We start from the raw sequence: 22420 nt of genomic DNA on the forward strand, positions 1-22420 counted from the left end.
GAGACATTTTTTCTCTACTTTCTCAGTCTGTTTCGTAGTGCCGGTTTGAAGTTCCTGCAGTTTTCACTGTCAAACCGAGTTGGAGCTAGTTCCTCCCCATATATATGTATGGAATGGAGTTTGCAACTGAAAAGAAACTTTGTGTTCCCAACAATCTAGATGAAGGACGGCTTTCACACACACTTATCTCTCAGAACTGAGCAAGTGGCGAAACGTTCGTTCATCTAGCACCAGGGGAACGGGTTGCAGGAGATACTTTTTCTCTGCTTTCTCAGACTGTTTCCTAGTGCTGGTTTGAAGTTCCTGCAGTTTTCACTGTCAAACCGAGTTGGAGCTACTACCTCCCCATATATATGTAAGGAATGGAGTTTGCAACTGAAAAGAAACCTCGTGTTCCCAACAAGATAGGTGAAGTACGGCTTTCACACACACTTATCTCTCAGAACTGAGCAAGTGGAGAGACGTTCGTTCATCTAGCACCAAGGGAACGGGTTGCAGGAGACACTATTTCTCTGCTTTCTCAGTCTGTTTCCTAGTGCCGGTTTGAAGTTCCTGCAGTTTTCACTGTCAAACCGAGTTGGAGCTAGTACCTCCCCATATATATGTATGGAATGGAGTTTGCAACTGAAAAGAAACTTTGTGTTCCCATCAAGATATGTGAAGGACGGCTTTCACACACACTTATCTCTCAGAACTGAGCAAGTGGAGAGACGTTCGTTCATCTAGCACGAAGGGAACGGGTTGCAGGAGACACTTTCTGTCTGCTTTCTCAGTCTGTTTCCTAGTGCTGGTTTGAAGTTCCTGCAGTTTTCACTGTCAAACCGAGTTGGAGCTACTACCTCCCCATATATATGTAAGGAATGGAGTTTGCAACTGAAAAGAAACTTTGTGTTCCCAACAAGATAGGTGAAGGACGGCTTTCACACACACTTATCTCTCAGAACTGAGCAAGTGGAGAGACGTTCGTTCATGTAGCACCAAGGGAACGGGTTGCAGGAGACACTTTTTCTCTGCTTTCTCAGTCTTTTTCCTAGTGCCGGTTTGAAGTTCCTGCAGTTTTCACTGTCAAACCGAGTTGGAGCTAGTACCTCCCCATATATATGTATGGAATGGAGTTTTCAACTGAAAAGAAACTTTGTGTTCCCAGCAAGCTAGGTGACGGACGGGTTTCACACACACTTATCTCTCAGAACTGACCAAGTGGAGAGACGTTCTTTCATTTAGCACCAAGGGAACGGGTTGCAGGAGACACTTTTTCCTGCTTTCTCAGTCTGTTTCCTAGTGCCGGTTTGAAGTTCCTGCAGTTTTCACTGTCAAACCGAGTTGGAGCTACTACCTCCCCATATATATGTATGGAATGGAATTTGCAACTGAAAAGAAACTTTGAGTTCCCAACAAGCTGGGTGAAGCACTGCTTTCACACCCACTTATCTCTCAGAACTGACCAAGTGGAGAGACGTTCGTTCAACAAGCACCAAGGTAACGGGTTGCAGGAGACACTTTTTCTCTGCTTTCTCAGTCTGTTTCCTAGTGCCGGTTTGAAGTTCCTGCAGTTTACACTGTCAAACCGAGTTGGAGCTAGTACCTCCCCATATGTATGTATGGAATGGAGTTTGCAACTGAAAAGAAACTTTGTGTTCCCATCAAGATATGTGAAGGACGGCTTTCACACACACTTATCTCTCAGAACTGAGCAAGTGGAGAGACGTTCGTTCATCTAGCACGAAGGGACCGGGTTGCAGGAGACACTTTTTGTCTGCTTTCTCAGTCTGTTTCCTAGTGCCGGTTTGAAGTTCCTGCAGTTTTCAATGTAAAATTGAGTTGGAGCTACTACCTCCCCATATATATGTATGGAATGGAGTTTGCAACTGAAAAGAAACTTTGTGTTCCCAGCAAGCTAGGTGAAGGACGGCTTTGACACACACTTATCTCTCAGAACTCAGCAAGTGGAGAGACGGTCGTTCATGTAGCACCAAGGGAACGGGTTGCAGGAGACACTTTTTCTCTGCTTTCTCAGTCTGTTTCCTAGTGCCGGTTGGAATTTCCTGCAGTTTTCACTGTCAAACTGACTTGGAGCTAGTACCTCCCCATATATATGTATGAAATGGAGTTTGCAACTGAAAAGAAACTTTGTGTTCCCAGCAAGCTAGGTGAAGGACGGCTTTCACACACACTTATCTCTCAGAACTGAGCAAGTGGAGAGACGTTCGTTCATCTAGCACCAAGGGAACGGGTTGCAGGAGACACTTTTTCTCTGCTTTCTCTGTCTGTTTCCTAGTGCCGGTTTGAAGTTCCTGAAGTTTTCACTGTCAAACCGAGTTGGAGCTAGTACCTCCCCATATATATGTATGGAATGGAGTTTGCAACTGAAAAGAAACTTTGTGTTCCCAACAATCTAGCTGAAGGACGGCTTTCACACACACTTATCTCTCAGAACTGAGCAAGTGGCGAAACGTTCGTTCATCTAGCACCAAGGGAATGGGTTGCATGAGATACATTTTCTCTGCTTTCTCAGTCTGTTTCCTAGTGCTGGTTTAAAGTTCCTGCAGTTTTCACTGTCAAACCGAGTTGGAGCTACTACCTCCCCATATATATGTAAGGAATGGAGTTTGCAACTGAAAAGAAACTTTGTGTTCCCCACAAGATAGGTGAAGGACGGCTTTCACACACACTTCTCTCTCAGAACTGAGCAAGTGGAGAGACGTTCGTTCATCTAGCACCAAGGGAACGGGTTGCAGGAGACACTTTTTCTCTGCTTTCTCAGTCTGTTTCCTAGTGCCGTTTTGAAGTTCCTGCAGTTTTCACTGTCAAACCGAGTTGGAGCTTGTACCTCCCCATATATATGTATGGAATAGAGTTTGCAACTGAAAAGAAACTTTGTGTTCCCAACAAGCTAGGTGAAGGACGGCTTTTACACACACTTATCTCTCAGAACTGAGCAAGTTGAGAGACGTTCGTTCATCTAGCACCAAGGGAACGGGTTGCAGGAGACACTTTTTCTCTGCTTTCTCAGTCTGTTTCCTAGTGCCGGTTTGAAGTCCTGCAGTTTTCACTGTCAAAACGAGTTGGAGCTAGTACCTCCCCATATATATGTATGGAATGGAGTTTGCAACTGAAAAGAAACTTTGTGTTCCCAACAAGCTAGGTGAAGGACGGCTTTCACACACACTTATCTCTTAGATCTGAGCAAGTGGAGAGACGTTCGTTCATCTAGCACCAAGGGAAAGGGTTGCAGGAGACACTTTTTCTCTGCTTTCTCAGTCTGTTTCCTAGTGCCGGTTTGAAGTTCCTGCAGTTTTCACTGTAAAACCGTGTTGGAGCTACTACCTCCCCATATATATTTATGGAATGGAGTTTGCAACTGAAAAGAAACTTTGTGTTCCCAAAAAGCTAGATGAAGGACGGCTTTCACACACAATTATCTCTCAGAACTGAGCAAGTGGAGAGACGTTCGTTCATGTAGCACCAAGGGAACGGGTTGCAGGAGACATTTTTTCTCTGCTTTCTCAGTCTGTTTCCTAGTGCCGGTTTGAAGTTCCTGCAGTTTACACTGTCAAACCGAGTTGGAGCTACTACCACCCCATATATATGTATGGAATGGAGTTTGCAACTGAAAAGAAACTTTGTGTTCCCAACAATCTAGGTGAAGGACGGCTTTCACACACACTTATCTCTCAGAACTGAGCAAGTGGCGAAACTTTCGTTCATCTAGCACCAAGGGAACGGGTTGCAGGAGACACTTTTTCTCTGCTTTCTCAGTCTGTTTCCTAGTGCTTGTTTGAAGTTCCTGCAGTTTTCACTGTCAAACCGAGTTGGAGCTACTACCTCCCCATATATATGTATGGAATGGAGTTTGCAACTGAAAAGAAACTTTGTGTTCCCAACAAGATAGGTGAAGGACGGCTTTCACACACACTTATCTCTCAGAACTGACCAAGTGGAGAGATGTTCGTTCATCTAGCACCATGGGAACGGGTTGCAGGAGACATTTTTTCTCTGCTTTCTCAGTCTGTTTCCTAGTGCCGGTTTGAAGTTCCTGCATTTTTCACGGTCAAACCGAGTTGGAGCTAGTACCTCCCCATATATATGTATGGAATGGAGTTTGCAACTGAAAAGAATCTTTGTGTTCCCAACAGGCTAGCTGAAGGACGGCTTTCACACACACTTATCTCTCAGAACTGAGCAAGTGGAGAGACGTTCGTTCATCTAGCACCAAGGGAACGGGTTGCAGGAGACACTTTTTCTCTGCTTTCTCAGTCGGTTTCCTAGTGCCGGTTTGAAGTTCCTGCAGTTTTCAATGTCAAACCGAGTTGGAGCTAGTACCTCCCCATATATATGTATGGAATGGAGTTTGCAACTGAAAAGAAACTTTGTCTTCCCAACAAGCTAGCTGAAGGACGGCTTTCACACACACTTATCTCTCAGAACTGAGCAAGTGGAGAGACGTTCGTTCATCTAGCACCAAGGGAACGGGTGGCAGGAGACAATTTTTCTCTGCTTTCTCAGTCTGTTTCCAAGTGCCGGTTTGAAGTTCTTGCAGTTTTCACTGTCAAACCGAGTTGGAGCTAGTACCTCCCCATATATATGTATGGAATGGAGTTTGCAACTGAAAAGAAACTTTGTGTTCCCAACAAGCTAGCTGAAGGACGGCTTTCACACACACTTATCTCTCAGAACTGAGCAAGTGGAGAGACGTTCTTTCATCTAGCACCAAGGAAACGGGTTGCAGGAGACACTTTTTCTCTGCTTTCTCAGTCTGTTTCCTAGTGCCGGTTTGAAGTTCCTGCAGTTTTCACTGTAAAACCGAGTTGGAGCTACTACCTCCCCATATATATTTATGGAATGGAGTTTGCAACTGAAAAGAAACTTTGTGTTCCCAAAAAGCTAGGTGAAGGACGGCTTTCACACACACTTATCTCTCAGAACTGAGCAAGTGGAGAGACGTTCGTTCATGTAGCACCAAGGGAACGGGTTGCAGGGGACATTTTTTCTCTGCTTTCTCAGTCTGTTTCCTAGTGCCGGTTTGAAGTTCCTGCAGTTTTCACTGTCAAACCGATTTGGAGCTAGTACCTCCCCATATATATGTATGGAATGGAGTTTGCAACTGAAAAGAAACTTTGTGTTCCCAACAAGCTAGGTGAAGGACGGCTTTCACACACACTTATCTCTCAGAACTGAGCAAGTGGAGAGAAGTTCGTTCATGTAGCACCAAGGGAACGGGTTGCAGGAGACAATTTTTCTCTGCTTTCTCAGTCTGTTTCCTAGTGCCGGTTTGAAGTTCCTGCAGTTTTCACTGTAAAACCGAGTTGGAGCTACTACCTCCCCATATATATTTATGGAATGGAGTTTGCAACTGAAAAGAAACTTTGTGTTCCCAACAAGCTAGGTGAAGGACGGCTTTCACACACACTTATCTCTCAGAACTGAGCAAGTGGAGAGACGTTCGTTCATCTAGCACCAAGGGAACGGGTTGCAGGAGACATTTTTTCTCTACTTTCTCAGTCTGTTTCGTAGTGCCGGTTTGAAGTTCCTGCAGTTTTCACTGTCAAACCGAGTTGGAGCTAGTTCCTCCCCATATATATGTATGGAATGGAGTTTGCAACTGAAAAGAAACTTTGTGTTCCCAACAATCTAGGTGAAGGACGGCTTTCACACACACTTATCTCTCAGAACTGAGCAAGTGGCGAAACGTTCGTTCATCTAGCACCAGGGGAACGGGTTGCAGGATATACTTTTTCTCTGCTTTCTCAGACTGTTTCCTAGTGCTGGTTTGAAGTTCCTGCAGTTTTCACTGTCAAACCGAGTTGGAGCTACTACCTCCCCATATATATGTAAGGAATGGAGTTTGCAACTGAAAAGAAACCTCGTGTTCCCAACAAGATAGGTGAAGTACGGCTTTCACACACACTTATCTCTCAGAACTGAGCAAGTGGAGAGACGTTCGTTCATCTAGCACCAAGGGAACCGGGTGCAGGAGACACTTTTTCTCTGCTTTCTCAGTCTGTTTCCTAGTGCCGGTTTGAAGTTCCTGCAGTTTTCAATGTCAAACCGAGTTGGAGCTAGTACCTCCCCATATATATGTATGGAATGGAGTTTGCAACTGAAAAGAAACTTTGTGTTCCCATCAAGATATGTGAAGGACGGCTTTCACACACACTTATCTCTCAGAACTGAGCAAGTGGAGAGACGTTCGTTCATGTAGCACCAAGGGAACGGGTTGCAGGAGACACTTTTTGTCTGCTTTCTCAGTCTGTTTTCTAGTGCCGGTTTGAAGTTCCTGCAGTTTTCACTGTAAAACCGAGTTGGAGCTACTACCTCCCCATATATATGTATGGAATGGAGTTTGCAACTGAAAAGAATCTTTGTGTTCCCAACAAGCTAGGTGAAGGACGGCTTTCACACACACTTATCTCTCAGAACTGAGCAAGTGGAGAGACGTTCGTTCATGTAGCACCAAGGGAACGGGTTGCAGGAGACACTTTTTCTCTGCTTTCTCAGTCTGTTTCCTAGTGCCGGTTTGAAGTTCCTGCAGTTTTCACTGTCAAACCGAGTTGGAGCTTGTACCTCCCCATATATATGTATGGAATGGAGTTTGCAACTGAAAAGAAACTTTGTGTTCCCAGCAAGCTAGGTGAAGGACGGCTTTCACACACACTTATTTCTCAGAACTGAGCAAGTGGAGAGACATTCGTTCATCTAGCACCAAGGGAACGGGTTGCAGGAGACACTTTTTCTCTGCTTTCTCTGTCTGTTTCCTAGTGCCGGTTTGAAGTTCCTGAAGTTTTCACTGTCAAACCGAGTTGGAGCTAGTACCTCCCCATATATATGTATGGAATGGAGTTTGCAACTGAAAAGAAACTTTGTGTTCCCAACAATCTAGCTGAAGGACGGCTTTCACACACACTTATCTCTCAGTACTGACCAAGTGGAGAGACGTTCTTTCATCTAGCACCAAGGGAACAGGTTGCAGGAGACACTTTTTCTCTGCTTTCTCAGTCTGTTTCCTAGTGCCGGTTTGAAGTTCCTGCAGTTTTCACTGTCAAACAGAGTTGGAGCTACTACCTCCCCATATATATGTAAGGAATGGAGTTTGCAACTGAAAAGAAACTTTGTGTTCCCAACAAGCTAGGTGAAGGACGGCTTTCACACACACTTATCTCTCAGAACTGAGCAAGTGGAGAGACGTTCGTTCATCTAGCACCAAGGGAACGGGTTGCAGGAGACACTTTTTCTCTGCTTTCTCAGCCTGTTTCCTAGTGCCGGTTTGAAGTTCCTGCAGTTTTCACTGTCAAACCGAGTTGGAGCTAGTACCTCTCCATATATATGTATGGAATGGAGTTTGCAACTGAAAAGAAACTTTGTGTTCCCATCAAGATAGGTGAAGGACGGGTTTCACACACACTTATCTCTCAGAACTGACCAAGTGGAGAGACGTTCTTTCATCTAGCACCAAGGGAACGGGTTGCAGGAGACACTTTTTCTCTGCTTTCTCAGTCTGTTTCCTAGTGCCGGTTTGAAGTTCCTGCAGTTTTCACTGTGAAACCGAGGTGGAGCTACTACCTCCCCATATATATGTATGGAATGGAGTTTGCAATTGAAAAGAAACTTTGAGTTCCCAACAAGCTAGGTGAAGCACGGCTTTCACACCCACTTATCTCTCAGAACTGACCAAGTGGAGAGACGTTCGTTCAACAAGCACCAAAATAACGGGTTGCAGGAGACACTTTTTCTCTGCTTTCTCAGTCTGTTTCCTAGTGCCGGTTTGAAGTTCCTGAAGTTTTCACTGTCAAACCGAGTTGGAGCTAGTACCTCCCCATATATATGTATGGAATGGAGTTTGCAACTGAAAAGAAACTTTGAGTTCCCAACAAGCTAGGTGAAGCACGGCTTTCACACCCACTTATCTCTCAGAACTGACCAAGTGGAGAGACGTTCGTTCAACTATCACCAAGGTAACGGGTTGCAGGAGACACTTTTTCTCTGCTTTCTCAGTCTGTTTCCTAGTGCCGGTTTGAAGTTCCTGCAGTTTTCACTGTAAAACCGAGTTGGAGCTACTACCTCCCCATATATATGTATGGAATGGAGTTTGCAACTGAAAAGAAACTTTGTGTTCCCAACAAGCTAGGTGAAGGACGGCTTTCACACACACTTATCTCTCAGAACTGAGCAAGTGGAGAGACGTTCGTTCATGTAGCACCAAGGGAACGGGTTGCAGGAGACACTTTTTGTCTGCTTTCTCAGTCTGTTTCCTAGTGCCGGTTTGAAGTTCCTGCAGTTTTCACTGTCAAACCGAGTTGGAGCTAGTACCTCCCCATATATATGTATGGAATGGAGTTTGCAACTGAAAAGAAACTTTGTGTTCCCAGCAAGCTAGGTGAAGGACGGCTTTCACACACACTTATCTCTCAGAACTGAGCAAGTGGAGAGACGTTCGTTCATCTAGCACCAAGGGAACGGGTTGCAGGAGACACTTTTTCTCTGCTTTCTCTGTCTGTTTCCTAGTGCCGGTTTGAAGTTCCTGAAGTTTTCACTGTCAAACCGAGTTGGAGCTAGTACCTCCCCATATATATGTATGGAATGGAGTTTGCAACTGAAAAGAAACTTTGTGTTCCCAACAATCTAGCTGAAGGACGGCTTTCACACACACTTATCTCTCAGAACTGACCAAGTGGAGAGACGTTCTTTCATCTAGCACCAAGGGAACGGGTTGCAGGAGACACTTTTTCTCTGCTTTCTCAGTCTGTTTCCTAGTGCCGGTTTGAAGTTCCTGCAGTTTTCACTGTCAAACCGAGTTGGAGCTAGTACCTCCCCATATATATGTATGGAATGGAGTTTGCAACTGAAAAGAAACTTTGTGTTCCCATCAAGATATGTGAAGGACGGCTTTCACACACACTTATCTCTCAGAACTGAGCAAGTGGAGAGACGTTCGTTCATCTAGCACGAAGGGAACGGGTTGCAGGAGACACTTTTTGTCTGCTTTCTCAGTCTGTTTCCTAGTGCCGGTTTGAAGTTCCTGCAGTTTTCACTGTAAAACCGAGTTGGAGCTACTACCTCCCCATATATATGTATGGAATGGAGTTTGCAACTGAAAAGAAACTTTGTGTTCCCAACAAGCTAGGTGAAGGACGGCTTTCACACACACTTATCTCTCAGAACTGAGCAAGTGGAGAGACGTTCGTTCATGTAGCACCAAGGGAACGGGTTGCAGGAGACACTTTTTCTCTGCTTTCTCAGTCTGTTTCCTAGTGCCGGTTTGAAGTTCCTGCAGTTTTCACTGTCAAACCGAGTTGGAGCTAGTACCTCCCCATATATATGTATGGAATGGAGTTTGCAACTGAAAAGAAACTTTGTGTTCCCAGCAAGCTAGGTGAAGGACGGCTTTCACACACACTTATCTCTCAGAACTGAGCAAGTGGAGAGACGTTCTTTCATCTAGCACCAAGGTAACGGGTTGCAGGAGACACTTTTTCTCTGCTTTCTCGGTCTGTTTCCTAGTGCCGGTTTGAAGTTCCTGAAGTTTTCACTGTCAAACCGAGTTGGAGCTAGTACCTCCCCATATATATGTATGGAATGGAGTTTGCAACTGAAAAGAAACTTTGTGTTCCCAACAATCTAGCTGAAGGACGGCTTTCACACACACTTAACTCTCAGAACTGACCAAGTGGAGAGACGTTCTTTCATCTAGCACCAAGGGAACGGGTTGCAGGAGACAGTTTTTCTCTGCTTTCTCAGTCTGTTTCCTAGTGCCGGTTTGAAGTTCCTGCAGTTTTCACTGTCAAACCGAGTTGGAGCTAGTACCTCCCCATATATATGTATGGAATGGAGTTTGCAACTGAAAAGAATCTTTGTGTTCCCATCAAGATATGTGAAGGACGGCTTTCACACACACTTATCTCTCAGAACTGAGCAAGTGGAGAGACGTTCGTTCATCTAGCACGAAGGGAACGGGTTGCAGGAGACACTTTTTGTCTGCTTTCTCAGTCTGTTTCCTAGTGCCGGTTTGAAGTTCCTGCAGTTTTCACTGTAAAACCGAGTTGGAGCTACTACCTCCCCATATATATGTATGGAAAGGAATTTGCAACTGAAAAGAAACTTTGTGTTCCCAACAATCTAGCTGAAGGACGGCTTTCACACACACTTATCTCTCAGAACTGAGCAAGTGGAGAGACGTTCGTTCATGTAGCATCAAGGGAACGGGTTGCAGGAGACACTTTTTCTCTGCTTTCTCAGTCTGTTTCCTAGTGCCGGTTTGAAGTTCCTGCAGTTTTCACTGTCAAACCGAGTTGGAGCTAGTACCTCCCCATATATATGTATGGAATGGAGTTTGCAACTGAAAAGAAACTTTGTGTTCCCATCAAGATATGTGAAGGACGGCTTTCACACACACTTATCTCTCAGAACTGAGCAAGTGGAGAGACGTTCGTTCATCTAGCACGAAGGGAACGGGTTGCAGGAGACACTTTTTGTCTGCTTTCTCAGTCTGTTTCCTCTTGCCGTTTTGAAGTTCCTGCAGTTTTCACTGTAAAACCGAGTTGGAGCTACTACCTCCCCATATATATGTATGGAAAGGAGTTTGCAACTGAAAAGAAACTTTGTGTTCCCAACAATCTAGCTGAAGGACGGCTTTCACACACACTTATCTCTCAGAACTGAGCAAGTGGAGAGACGTTCGTTCATCTAGCACCAAGGGAACGGGTTGCAGGAGACACTTTTTCTCTGCTTTCTCTGTCTGTTTCCTAGTGCCGGTTTGAAGTTCCTGCAGTTTTCACTGTAAAACCGAGTTGGAGCTACTACCTCCCCATATATATGTATGGAATGGAGTTTGCAACTGAAAAGAAACTTTGTGTTCCCAACAAGCTAGGTGAAGGACGGCTTTCACACACACTTATCTCTCAGAACTGAGCAAGTGGAGAGACGTTCGTTCATGTAGCACCAAGGGAACGGGTTGCAGGAGACACTTTTTCTCTGCTTTCTCAGTCTGTTTCCTAGTGCCGGTTTGAAGTTCCTGCAGTTTTCACTGTCAAACCGAGTTGGAGCTAGTACCTCCCCATATATATGTATGGAATGGAGTTTGCAACTGAAAAGAAACTTTGTGTTCCCAGCAAGCTAGGTGAAGGACGGCTTTCACACACACTTATCTCTCAGAACTGAGCAAGTGGAGAGACGTTCTTTCATCTAGCACCAAGGTAACGGGTTGCAGGGACACTTTTTCTCTGCTTTCTCGGTCTGTTTCCTAGTGCCGGTTTGAAGTTCCTGAAGTTTTCACTGTCAAACCGAGTTGGAGCTAGTACCTCCCCATATATATGTATGGAATGGAGTTTGCAACTGAAAAGAAACTTTGTGTTCCCAACAATCTAGCTGAAGGACGGCTTTCACACACACTTATCTCTCAGAACTGACCAAGTGGAGAGACGTTCTTTCATCTAGCACCAAGGGAACGGGTTGCAGGAGACAGTTTTCTCTGCTTTCTCAGTCTGTTTCCTAGTGCCGGTTTGAAGTTCCTGCAGTTTTCACTGTCAAACCGAGTTGGAGCTAGTACCTCCCCATATATATGTATGGAATGGAGTTTGCAACTGAAAAGAAACTTTGTGTTCCCATCAAGATATGTGAAGGACGGCTTTCACACACACTTATCTCTCAGAACTGAGCAAGTGGAGAGACGTTCGTTCATCTAGCACGAAGGGAACGGGTTGCAGGAGACACTTTTTGTCTGCTTTCTCAGTCTGTTTCCTAGTGCCGGTTTGAAGTTCCTGCAGTTTTCACTGTAAAACCGAGTTGGAGCTACTACCTCCCCATATATATGTATGGAAAGGAGTTTGCAACTGAAAAGAAACTTTGTGTTCCCAACAATCTAGCTGAAGGACGGCTTTCACACACACTTATCTCTCAGAACTGAGCAAGTGGAGAGACGTTCGTTCATGTAGCATCAAGGGAACGGGTTGCAGGAGACACTTTTTCTCTGCTTTCTCAGTCTGTTTCCTAGTGCCGGTTTGAAGTTCCTGCAGTTTTCACTGTCAAACCGAGTTGGAGCTAGTACCTCCCCATATATATGTATGGAATGGAGTTTGCAACTGAAAAGAAACTTTGTGTTCCCATCAAGATATGTGAAGGACGGCTTTCACACACACTTATCTCTCAGAACTGAGCAAGTGGAGAGACGTTCGTTCATCTAGCACCAAGGGAACGGGTTGCAGGAGACAGTTTTTCTCTGCTTTCTCAGTCTGTTTCCTAGTGCCGGTTTGAAGTTCCTGCAGTTTTCACTGTCAAACCGAGTTGGAGCTAGTACCTCCCCATATATATGTATGGAATGGAGTTTGCAACTGAAAAGAAACTTTGTGTTCCCATCAAGATATGTGAAGGACGGCTTTCACACACACTTATCTCTCAGAACTGAGCAAGTGGAGAGACGTTCGTTCATCTAGCACGAAGGGAACGGGTTGCAGGAGACACTTTTTGTCTGCTTTCTCAGTCTGTTTCCTAGTGCCGGTTTGAAGTTCCTGCAGTTTTCACTGTCAAACCGAGTTGGAGCTACTACCTCCCCATATATATGTATGGAAAGGAGTTTGCAACTGAAAAGAAACTTTGTGTTCCCAACAATCTAGCTGAAGGACGGCTTTCACACACACTTATCTCTCAGAACTGAGCAAGTGGAGAGACGTTCGTTCATGTAGCATCAAGGGAACGGGTTGCAGGAGACACTTTTTCTCTGCTTTCTCAGTCTGTTTCCTAGTGCCGGTTTGAAGTTCCTGCAGTTTTCACTGTCAAACCGAGTTGGAGCTAGTACCTCCCCATATATATGTATGGAATGGAGTTTGCAACTGAAAAGAAACTTTGTGTTCCCATCAAGATATGTGAAGGACGGCTTTCACACACACTTATCTCTCAGAACTGAGCAAGTGGAGAGACGTTCGTTCATCTAGCACCAAGGGAACGGGTTGCAGGAGACACTTTTTCTCTGCTTTCTCTGTCTGTTTCCTAGTGCCGGTTTGAAGTTCCTGAAGTTTTCACTGTCAAACCGAGTTGGAGCTAGTACCTCCCCATATATATGTATGGAATGGAGTTTGCAACTGAAAAGAAACTTTGTGTTCCCAACAATCTAGCTGAAGGACGGCTTTCACACACACTTATCTCTCAGAACTGACCAATTGGAGAGACGTTCTTTCATCTAGCACCAAGGGAACGGGTTGCAGGAGACACTTTTTCTCTGCTTTCTCAGTCTGTTTCCTAGTGCCGGTTTGAAGTTCCTGCAGTTTTCACTGTAAAACCGAGTTGGAGCTGCTACCTCCCCATATATATGTATGGAATGGAGTTTGCAACTGAAAAGAAACTTTGTGTTCCCATCAAGATATGTGAAGGACGGCTTTCACACACACTTATCTCTCAGAACTGAGCAAGTGGAGAGACGTTCGTTCATCTAGCACGAAGGGAACGGGTTGCAGGAGACACTTTTTGTCTGCTTTCTCAGTCTGTTTCCTATTGCCGGTTTGAAGTTCCTGCAGTTTTCACTGTCAAACCGAGTTGGAGCTACTACCTCCCCATATATATGTATGGAAAGGAGTTTGCAACTGAAAAGAAACTTTGTGTTCCCAACAATCTAGCTGAAGGACGGCTTTCACACACACTTATCTCTCAGAACTGAGCAAGTGGAGAGACGTTCGTTCATGTAGCATCAAGGGAACGGGTTGCAGGAGACACTTTTTCTCTGCTTTCTCAGTCTGTTTCCTAGTGCCGGTTTGAAGTTCCTGCAGTTTTCACTGTCAAACCGAGTTGGAGCTAGTACCTCCCCATATATATGTATGGAATGGAGTTTGCAACTGAAAAGAAACTTTGTGTTCCCATCAAGATATGTGAAGGACGGCTTTCACACACACTTATCTCTCAGAACTGAGCAAGTGGAGAGACGTTCGTTCATCTAGCACCAAGGGAACGGGTTGCAGGAGACACTTTTTCTCTGCTTTCTCTGTCTGTTTCCTAGTGCCGGTTTGAAGTTCCTGAAGTTTTCACTGTCAAACCGAGTTGGAGCTAGTACCTCCCCATATATATGTATGGAATGGAGTTTGCAACTGAAAAGAAACTTTGTGTTCCCAACAATCTAGCTGAAGGACGGCTTTCACACACACTTTTCTCTCAGAACTGACCAATTGGAGAGACGTTCTTTCATCTAGCACCAAGGGAACGGGTTGCAGGAGACACTTTTTCTCTGCTTTCTCAGTCTGTTTCCTAGTGCCGGTTGGAAGTTCCTGCAGTTTTCACTGTCAAACCGAGTTGGAGCTAGTACCTCCCCATATATATGTATGGAATGGAGTTTGCAACTGAAAAGAAACTTTGTGTTCCCATCAAGATATGTGAAGGACGGCTTTCACACACACTTATCTCTCAGAACTGAGCAAGTGGAGAGACGTTCGTTCATCTAGCACGAAGGGAACGGGTTGCAGGAGACACTTTTTGTCTGCTTTCTCAGTCTGTTTCCTAGTGCCGGTTTGAAGTTCCTGCAGTTTTCACTGTCAAACCGAGTTGGAGCTACTACCTCCCCATATATATGTATGGAAAGGAGTTTGCAACTGAAAAGAAACTTTGTGTTCCCAACAATCTAGCTGAAGGACGGCTTTCACACACACTTATCTCTCAGAACTGAGCAAGTGGAGAGACGTTCGTTCATGTAGCATCAAGGGAACGGGTTGCAGGAGACACTTTTTCTCTGCTTTCTCAGTCTGTTTCCTAGTGCCGGTTTGAAGTTCCTGCAGTTTTCACTGTCAAACCGAGTTGGAGCTAGTACCTCCCCATATATATGTATGGAATGGAGTTTGCAACTGAAAAGAAACTTTGTGTTCCCATCAAGATATGTGAAGGACGGCTTTCACACACACTTATCTCTCAGAACTGAGCAAGTGGAGAGACGTTCGTTCATCTAGCACCAAGGGAACGGGTTGCAGGAGACACTTTTTCTCTGCTTTCTCTGTCTGTTTCCTAGTGCCGGTTTGAAGTTCCTGAAGTTTTCACTGTCAAACCGAGTTGGAGCTAGTACCTCCCCATATATATGTATGGAATGGAGTTTGCAACTGAAAAGAAACTTTGTGTTCCCAACAATCTAGCTGAAGGACGGCTTTCACACACACTTATCTCTCAGAACTGACCAATTGGAGAGACGTTCTTTCATCTAGCACCAAGGGAACGGGTTGCAGGAGACACTTTTTCTCTGCTTTCTCAGTCTGTTTCCTAGTGCCGGTTTGAAGTTCCTGCAGTTTTCACTGTCAAACCGAGTTGGAGCTAGTACCTCCCCATATATATGTATGGAATGGAGTTTGCAACTGAAAAGAAACTTTGTGTTCCCATCAAGATATGTGAAGGACGGCTTTCACACACACTTATCTCTCAGAACTGAGCAAGTGGAGAGACGTTCGTTCATCTAGCACGAAGGGAACGGGTTGCAGGAGACACTTTTTGTCTGCTTTCTCAGTCTGTTTCCTAGTGCCGGTTTGAAGTTCCTGCAGTTTTCACTGTAAAACCGAGTTGGAGCTACTACCTCCCCATATATATGTATGGAATGGAGTTTGCAACTGAAAAGAAACTTTGTGTTCCCATCAAGATATGTGAAGGACGGCTTTCACACACACTTATCTCTCAGAACTGAGCAAGTGGAGAGACGTTCGTTCATCTAGCACGAAGGGAACGGGTTGCAGGAGACACTTTTTGTCTGCTTTCTCAGTCTGTTTCCTAGTGCTGGTTTGAAGTTCCTGCAGTTTTCACTGTCAAACCGAGTTGGAGCTACTACCTCCCCATATATATGTAAGGAATGGAGTTTGCAACTGAAAAGAAACTTTGTGTTCCCAACAAGATAGGTGAAGGACGGCTTTCACACACATTTATCTCTCAGAAATGAGCAAGTGGAGAGACGTTCGTTCATGTAGCACCAAGGGAACGGGTTGCAGGAGACACTTTTTCTCTGCTTTCTCAGTCTGTTTCCTAGTGCCGGTTTGAAGTTCCTGCAGTTTTCACTGTCAAACCGAGTTGGAGCTACTACCTCCCCATATATATGTATGGAATGGAGTTTGCAACTGAAAAGTAACTTTGAGTTCCCAACAAGCTGGCTGAAGCACTGCTTTCACACCCACTTATCTCTCAGAACTGACCAAGTGGAGAGACGTTCGTTCAACAAGCACCAAAGTAACGGGTTGCAGGAGACACTTTTTCTCTGCTTTCTCAGTCTGTTTCCTAGTGCCGGTTTGAAGTTCCTGCAGTTTTCACTGTCAACCCGAGTTGGAGCTAGTACCTCCCCATATGTATGTATGGAATGGAGTTTGCTACTGAAAAGAATCTTTGTGTTCCCATCAAGATATGTGAAGGAAGGCTTTCACACACAATTATCTCTCAGAACTGAGCAAGTGGAGAGACGTTCGTTCATCTAGCACGAAGGGACCGGGTTGCAGGAGACACTTTTTCTCTGCTTTCTCAGTCTGTTTCCTAGTGCCAGTTTGAAGTTCCTGCAGTTTTCAATGTAAAATCGAGTTGGAGCTACTACCTCCCCATATATATTTATGGAATGGAGTTTGCAACTGAAAAGAAACTTTGTGTTCCCAACAAGATAGGTGAAGGACGGCTTTGACACACACTTATCTCTCAGAACTCAGCAAGTGGAGAGACGTTCGTTCATGTAGCACCAAGGGAACGGGTTGCAGGAGACACTTTTTCTCTGCTTTCTCAGTCTGTTTCCTAGTGCCGGTTTGAAGTTCCTGCAGTTTTCACTGTCAAACCGACTTGGAGCTAGTACCTCCCCATATATATGTATGAAATGGAGTTTGCAACTGAAAAGAAACTTTGTGTTCCCAGCAAGCTAGGTGAAGGACGGCTTTCACACACACTTATCTCTCAGAACTGAGCAAGTGGAGAGACGTTCGTTCATCTAGCACCAAGGGAACGGGTTGCAGGAGACACTTTTTCTCTGCTTTCTCAGTCTGTTTCCTAGTGCCGGTTTGAAGTTCCTGAAGTTTTCACTGTCAAACCGAGTTGGAGCTAGTACCTCCCCATATATATGTATGGAATGGAGTTTGCAACTGAAAAGAAACTTTGTGTTCCCAACAATCTAGCTGAAGGACGGCTTTCACACACACTTATCTCTCAGAACTGAGCAAGTGGCGACACGTTCGTTCATCTAGCACCAAGGGAACGGGTTGCATGAGATATTTTTCTCTGCTTTCTCAGTCTGTTTCCTAGTGCTGGTTTAAAGTTCCTGCAGTTTTCACTGTCAAACCGAGTTGGAGCTAGTACCTCCCCATATATATGTAAGGAATGGAGTTTGCAACTGAAAAGAAACTTTGTGTTACCAACAAGATAGGTGAAGGACGGCTTTCACACACACTTCTCTCTCAGAACTGAGCAAGTGGAGAGACGTTCGTTCATCTAGCACCAAGGGAACGGGTTGCAGAAAACACTTTTTCTCTCATTTCACAGTCTCTTTCCTAGTGCCGGTTTGAAGTTCCTGCAGTTTTCACTGTAAAACCGAGTTGGAGCTAGTACCTACCCATATATATGTATGGAATGGAGTTTGCAACTGAAAAGAAACTTTGTGTTCCCAACAAGCTAGGTGAAGGACGGCTTTCACACACACTTATCTCTCAGAACTGAGCAAGTGGAGAGACGTTCGTTCATCTAGCACCAAGGGAACGGGTTGCATGAGACACATTTTCTCTGCTTTCTCAGTCTGTTTCCTAGTGCCGGTTTGAAGTTCCTGAAGTTTTCACTGTCAAACCGAGTTGGAGCTAGTACCTCCCCATATATATGTATGGAATGGAGTTTGCAACTGAAAAGAAACTTTGTGTTCCCAACAATCTAGCTGAAGGACGGCTTTCACACACACTTATCTCTCAGAACTGACCAAGTGGAGAGACGTTCTTTCATCTAGCACCAAGGGAACGGGTTGCAGGAGACACTTTTTCTCTGCTTTCTCAGTCTGTTTCCTAGTGCCGGTTTGAAGTTCCTGCAGTTTTCACTGTCAAACCGAGTTGGAGCTAGTACCTCCCCATATATATGTATGGAATGGAGTTTGCAACTGAAAAGAAACTTTGTGTTCCCAGCAAGCTAGGTGAAGGACGGCTTTCACACACACTTATCTCTCAGAACTGAGCAAGTGGAGAGACGTTCTTTCATCTAGCACCAAGGTAACGGGTTGCAGGAGACACTTTTTCTCTGCTTTCTCGGTCTGTTTCCTAGTGCCGGTTTGAAGTTCCTGAAGTTTTCACTGTCAAACCGAGTTGGAGCTAGTACCTCCCCATATATATGTATGGAATGGAGTTTGCAACTGAAAAGAAACTTTGTGTTCCCAACAATCTAGCTGAAGGACGGCTTTCACACACACTTATCTCTCAGAACTGACCAAGTGGAGAGACGTTCTTTCATCTAGCACCAAGGGAACGGGTTGCAGGAGACACTTTTTCTCTGCTTTCTCAGTCTGTTTCCTAGTGCCGATTTGAAGTTCCTGCAGTTTTCACTGTCAAACCGAGTTGGAGCTAGTACCTCCCCATATATATGTATGGAATGGAGTTTGCAACTGAAAAGAAACTTTGTGTTCCCATCAAGATATGTGAAGGACGGCTTTCACACACACTTATCTCTCAGAACTGAGCAAGTGGAGAGACGTTCGTTCATCTAGCACGAAGGGAACGGGTTGCAGGAGACACTTTTTGTCTGCTTTCTCAGTCTGTTTCCTAGTGCCGGTTTGAAGTTCCTGCAGTTTTCACTGTAAAACCGAGTTGGAGCTACTACCTCCCCATATATATGTATGGAAAGGAGTTTGCAACTGAAAAGAAACTTTGTGTTCCCAACAATCTAGCTGAAGGACGGCTTTCACACACACTTATCTCTCAGAACTGAGCAAGTGGAGAGACGTTCGTTCATGTAGCATCAAGGGAACGGGTTGCAGGAGACACTTTTTCTCTGCTTTCTCAGTCTGATTCCTAGTGCCGGTTTGAAGTTCCTGCAGTTTTCACTGTCAAACCGAGTTGGAGCTAGTACCTCCCCATATATATGTATGGAATGGAGTTTGCAACTGAAAAGAAACTTTGTGTTCCCATCAAGATATGTGAAGGACGGCTTTCACACACACTTATCTCTCAGAACTGAGCAAGTGGAGAGACGTTCGTTCATCTAGCACCAAGGGAACGGGTTGCAGGAGACAGTTTTTCTCTGCTTTCTCAGTCTGTTTCCTAGTGCCGGTTTGAAGTTCCTGCAGTTTTCACTGTCAAACCGAGTTGGAGCTAGTACCTCCCCATATATATGTATGGAATGGAGTTTGCAACTGAAAAGAAACTTTGTGTTCCCATCAAGATATGTGAAGGACGGCTTTCACACACACTTATCTCTCAGAACTGAGCAAGTGGAGAGACGTTCGTTCATCTAGCACGAAGGGAACGGGTTGCAGGAGACACTTTTTGTCTGCTTTCTCAGTCTGTTTCCTAGTGCCGTTTTGAAGTTCCTGCAGTTTTCACTGTAAAACCGAGTTGGAGCTACTACCTCCCCATATATATGTATGGAATGGAGTTTGCAACTGAAAAGAAACTTTGTGTTCCCAACAATCTAGCTGAAGGACGGCTTTCACACACACTTATCTCTCAGAACTGAGCAAGTGGAGAGACGTTCGTTCATGTAGCATCAAGGGAACGGGTTGCAGGAGACACTTTTTCTCTGCTTTCTCAGTCTGTTTCCTAGTGCCGGTTTGAAGTTCCTGCAGTTTTCACTGTCAAACCGAGTTGGAGCTAGTACCTCCCCATATATATGTATGGAATGGAGTTTGCAACTGAAAAGAAACTTTGTGTTCCCATCAAGATATGTGAAGGACGGCTTTCACACACACTTATCTCTCAGAACTGAGCAAGTGGAGAGACGTTCGTTCATCTAGCACCAAGGGAACGGGTTGCAGGAGACACTTTTTCTCTGCTTTCTCTGTCTGTTTCCTAGTGCCGGTTTGAAGTTCCTGAAGTTTTCACTGTCAAACCGAGTTGGAGCTAGTACCTCCCCATATATATGTATGGAATGGAGTTTGCAACTGAAAAGAAACTTTGTGTTCCCAACAATCTAGCTGAAGGACGGCTTTCACACACACTTATCTCTCAGAACTGACCAATTGGAGAGACGTTCTTTCATCTAGCACCAAGGGAACGGGTTGCAGGAGACACTTTTTCTCTGCTTTCTCAGTCTGTTTCCTAGTGCCGGTTTGAAGTTCCTGCAGTTTTCACTGTCAAACCGAGTTGGAGCTAGTACCTCCCCATATATATGTATGGAATGGAGTTTGCAACTGAAAAGAAACTTTGTGTTCCCATCAAGATATGTGAAGGACGGCTTTCACACACACTTATCTCTCAGAACTGAGCAAGTGGAGAGACGTTCGTTCATCTAGCACGAAGGGAACGGGTTGCAGGAGACACTTTTTGTCTGCTTTCTCAGTCTGTTTCCTAGTGCCGGTTTGAAGTTCCTGCAGTTTTCACTGTAAAACCGAGTTGGAGCTACTACCTCCCCATATATATGTATGGAATGGAGTTTGCAACTGAAAAGAAACTTTGTGTTCCCATCAAGATATGTGAAGGACGGCTTTCACACACACTTATCTCTCAGAACTGAGCAAGTGGAGAGACGTTCGTTCATCTAGCACGAAGGGAACGGGTTGCAGGAGACAGTTTTTGTCTGCTTTCTCAGTCTGTTTCCTAGTGCTGGTTTGAAGTTCCTGCAGTTTTCACTGTCAAACCGAGTTGGAGCTACTACCTCCCCATATATATGTAAGGAATGGAGTTTGCAACTGAAAAGAAACTTTGTGTTCCCAACAAGATAGGTGAAGGACGGCTTTCACACACATTTATCTCTCAGAAATGAGCAAGTGGAGAGACGTTCGTTCATGTAGCACCAAGGGAACGGGTTGCAGGAGACACTTTTTCTCTGCTTTCTCAGTCTGTTTCCTAGTGCCGGTTTGAAGTTCCTGCAGTTTTCACTGTCAAACCGAGTTGGAGCTAGTACCTCCCCATATATATGTATGGAATGGAGTTTTCAACTGAAAAGAAACTTTGTGTTCCCAGCAAGCTAGGTGAAGGACGGGTTTCACACACACTTATCTCTCAGAACTGACCAAGTGGAGAGACGTTCTTTCATCTAGCACCAAGGGAACGGGTTGCAGGAGACACTTTTTCTCTGCTTTCTCAGTCTGTTTCCTAGTGCCGGTTTGAAGTTCCTGCAGTTTTCACAGTCAAACCGAGTTGGAGCTACTACCTCCCCATATATATGTATGGAATGGAGTTTGCAACTGAAAACTAACTTTGAGTTCCCAACAAGCTGGCTGAAGCACTGCTTTCACACCCACTTATCTCTCAGAACTGACCAAGTGGAGAGACGTTCGTTCAACAAGCACCAAAGTAACGGGTTGCAGGAGACACTTTTTCTCTGCTTTCTCAGTCTGTTTCCTAGTGCCGGTTTGAAGTTCCTGCAGTTTTCACTGTCAACCCGAGTTGGAGCTAGTACCTCCCCATATGTATGTATGGAATGGAGTTTGCAACTGAAAAGAATCTTTGTGTTCCCATCAAGATATGTGAAGGAAGGCTTTCACACACACTTATCTCTCAGAACTGAGCAAGTGGAGAGACGTTCGTTCATCTAGCACGAAGGGACCGGGTTGCAGGAGACACTTTTTCTCTGCTTTCTCAGTCTGTTTCCTAGTGCCAGTTTGAAGTTCCTGCAGTTTTCAATGTAAAATCGAGTTGGAGCTACTACCTCCCCATATATATTTATGGAATGGAGTTTGCAACTGAAAAGAAACTTTGTGTTCCCAACAAGATAGGTGAAGGACGGCTTTGACACACACTTATCTCTCAGAACTCAGCAAGTGGAGAGACGTTCGTTCATGTAGCACCAAGGGAACGGGTTGCAGTAGACACTTTTTCTCTGCTTTCTCAGTCTGTTTCCTAGTGCCGGTTTGAAGTTCCTGCAGTTTTCACTGTCAAACCGACTTGGAGCTAGTACCTCCCCATATATATGTATGAAATGGAGTTTGCAACTGAAAAGAAACTTTGTGTTCCCAGCAAGCTAGGTGAAGGACGGCTTTCACACACACTTATCTCTCAGAACTGAGCAAGTGGAGAGACGTTCGTTCATCTAGCACCAAGGGAACGGGTTGCAGGAGACACTTTTTCTCTGCTTTCTCAGTCTGTTTCCTAGTGCCGGTTTGAAGTTCCTGAAGTTTTCACTGTCAAACCGAGTTGGAGCTAGTACCTCCCCATATATATGTATGGAATGGAGTTTGCAACTGAAAAGAAACTTTGTTTTCCCAACAATCTAGCTGAAGGACGGCTTTCACACACACTTATCTCTCAGAACTGAGCAAGTGGCGACACGTTCGTTCATCTAGCACCAAGGGAACGGGTTGCATGAGATATTTTTCTCT

This window comes from Camelus bactrianus, chromosome 35 (assembly GCF_048773025.1).
Source record: "Camelus bactrianus isolate YW-2024 breed Bactrian camel chromosome 35, ASM4877302v1, whole genome shotgun sequence".
Classification (NCBI taxonomy): domain Eukaryota; kingdom Metazoa; phylum Chordata; class Mammalia; order Artiodactyla; family Camelidae; genus Camelus; species Camelus bactrianus.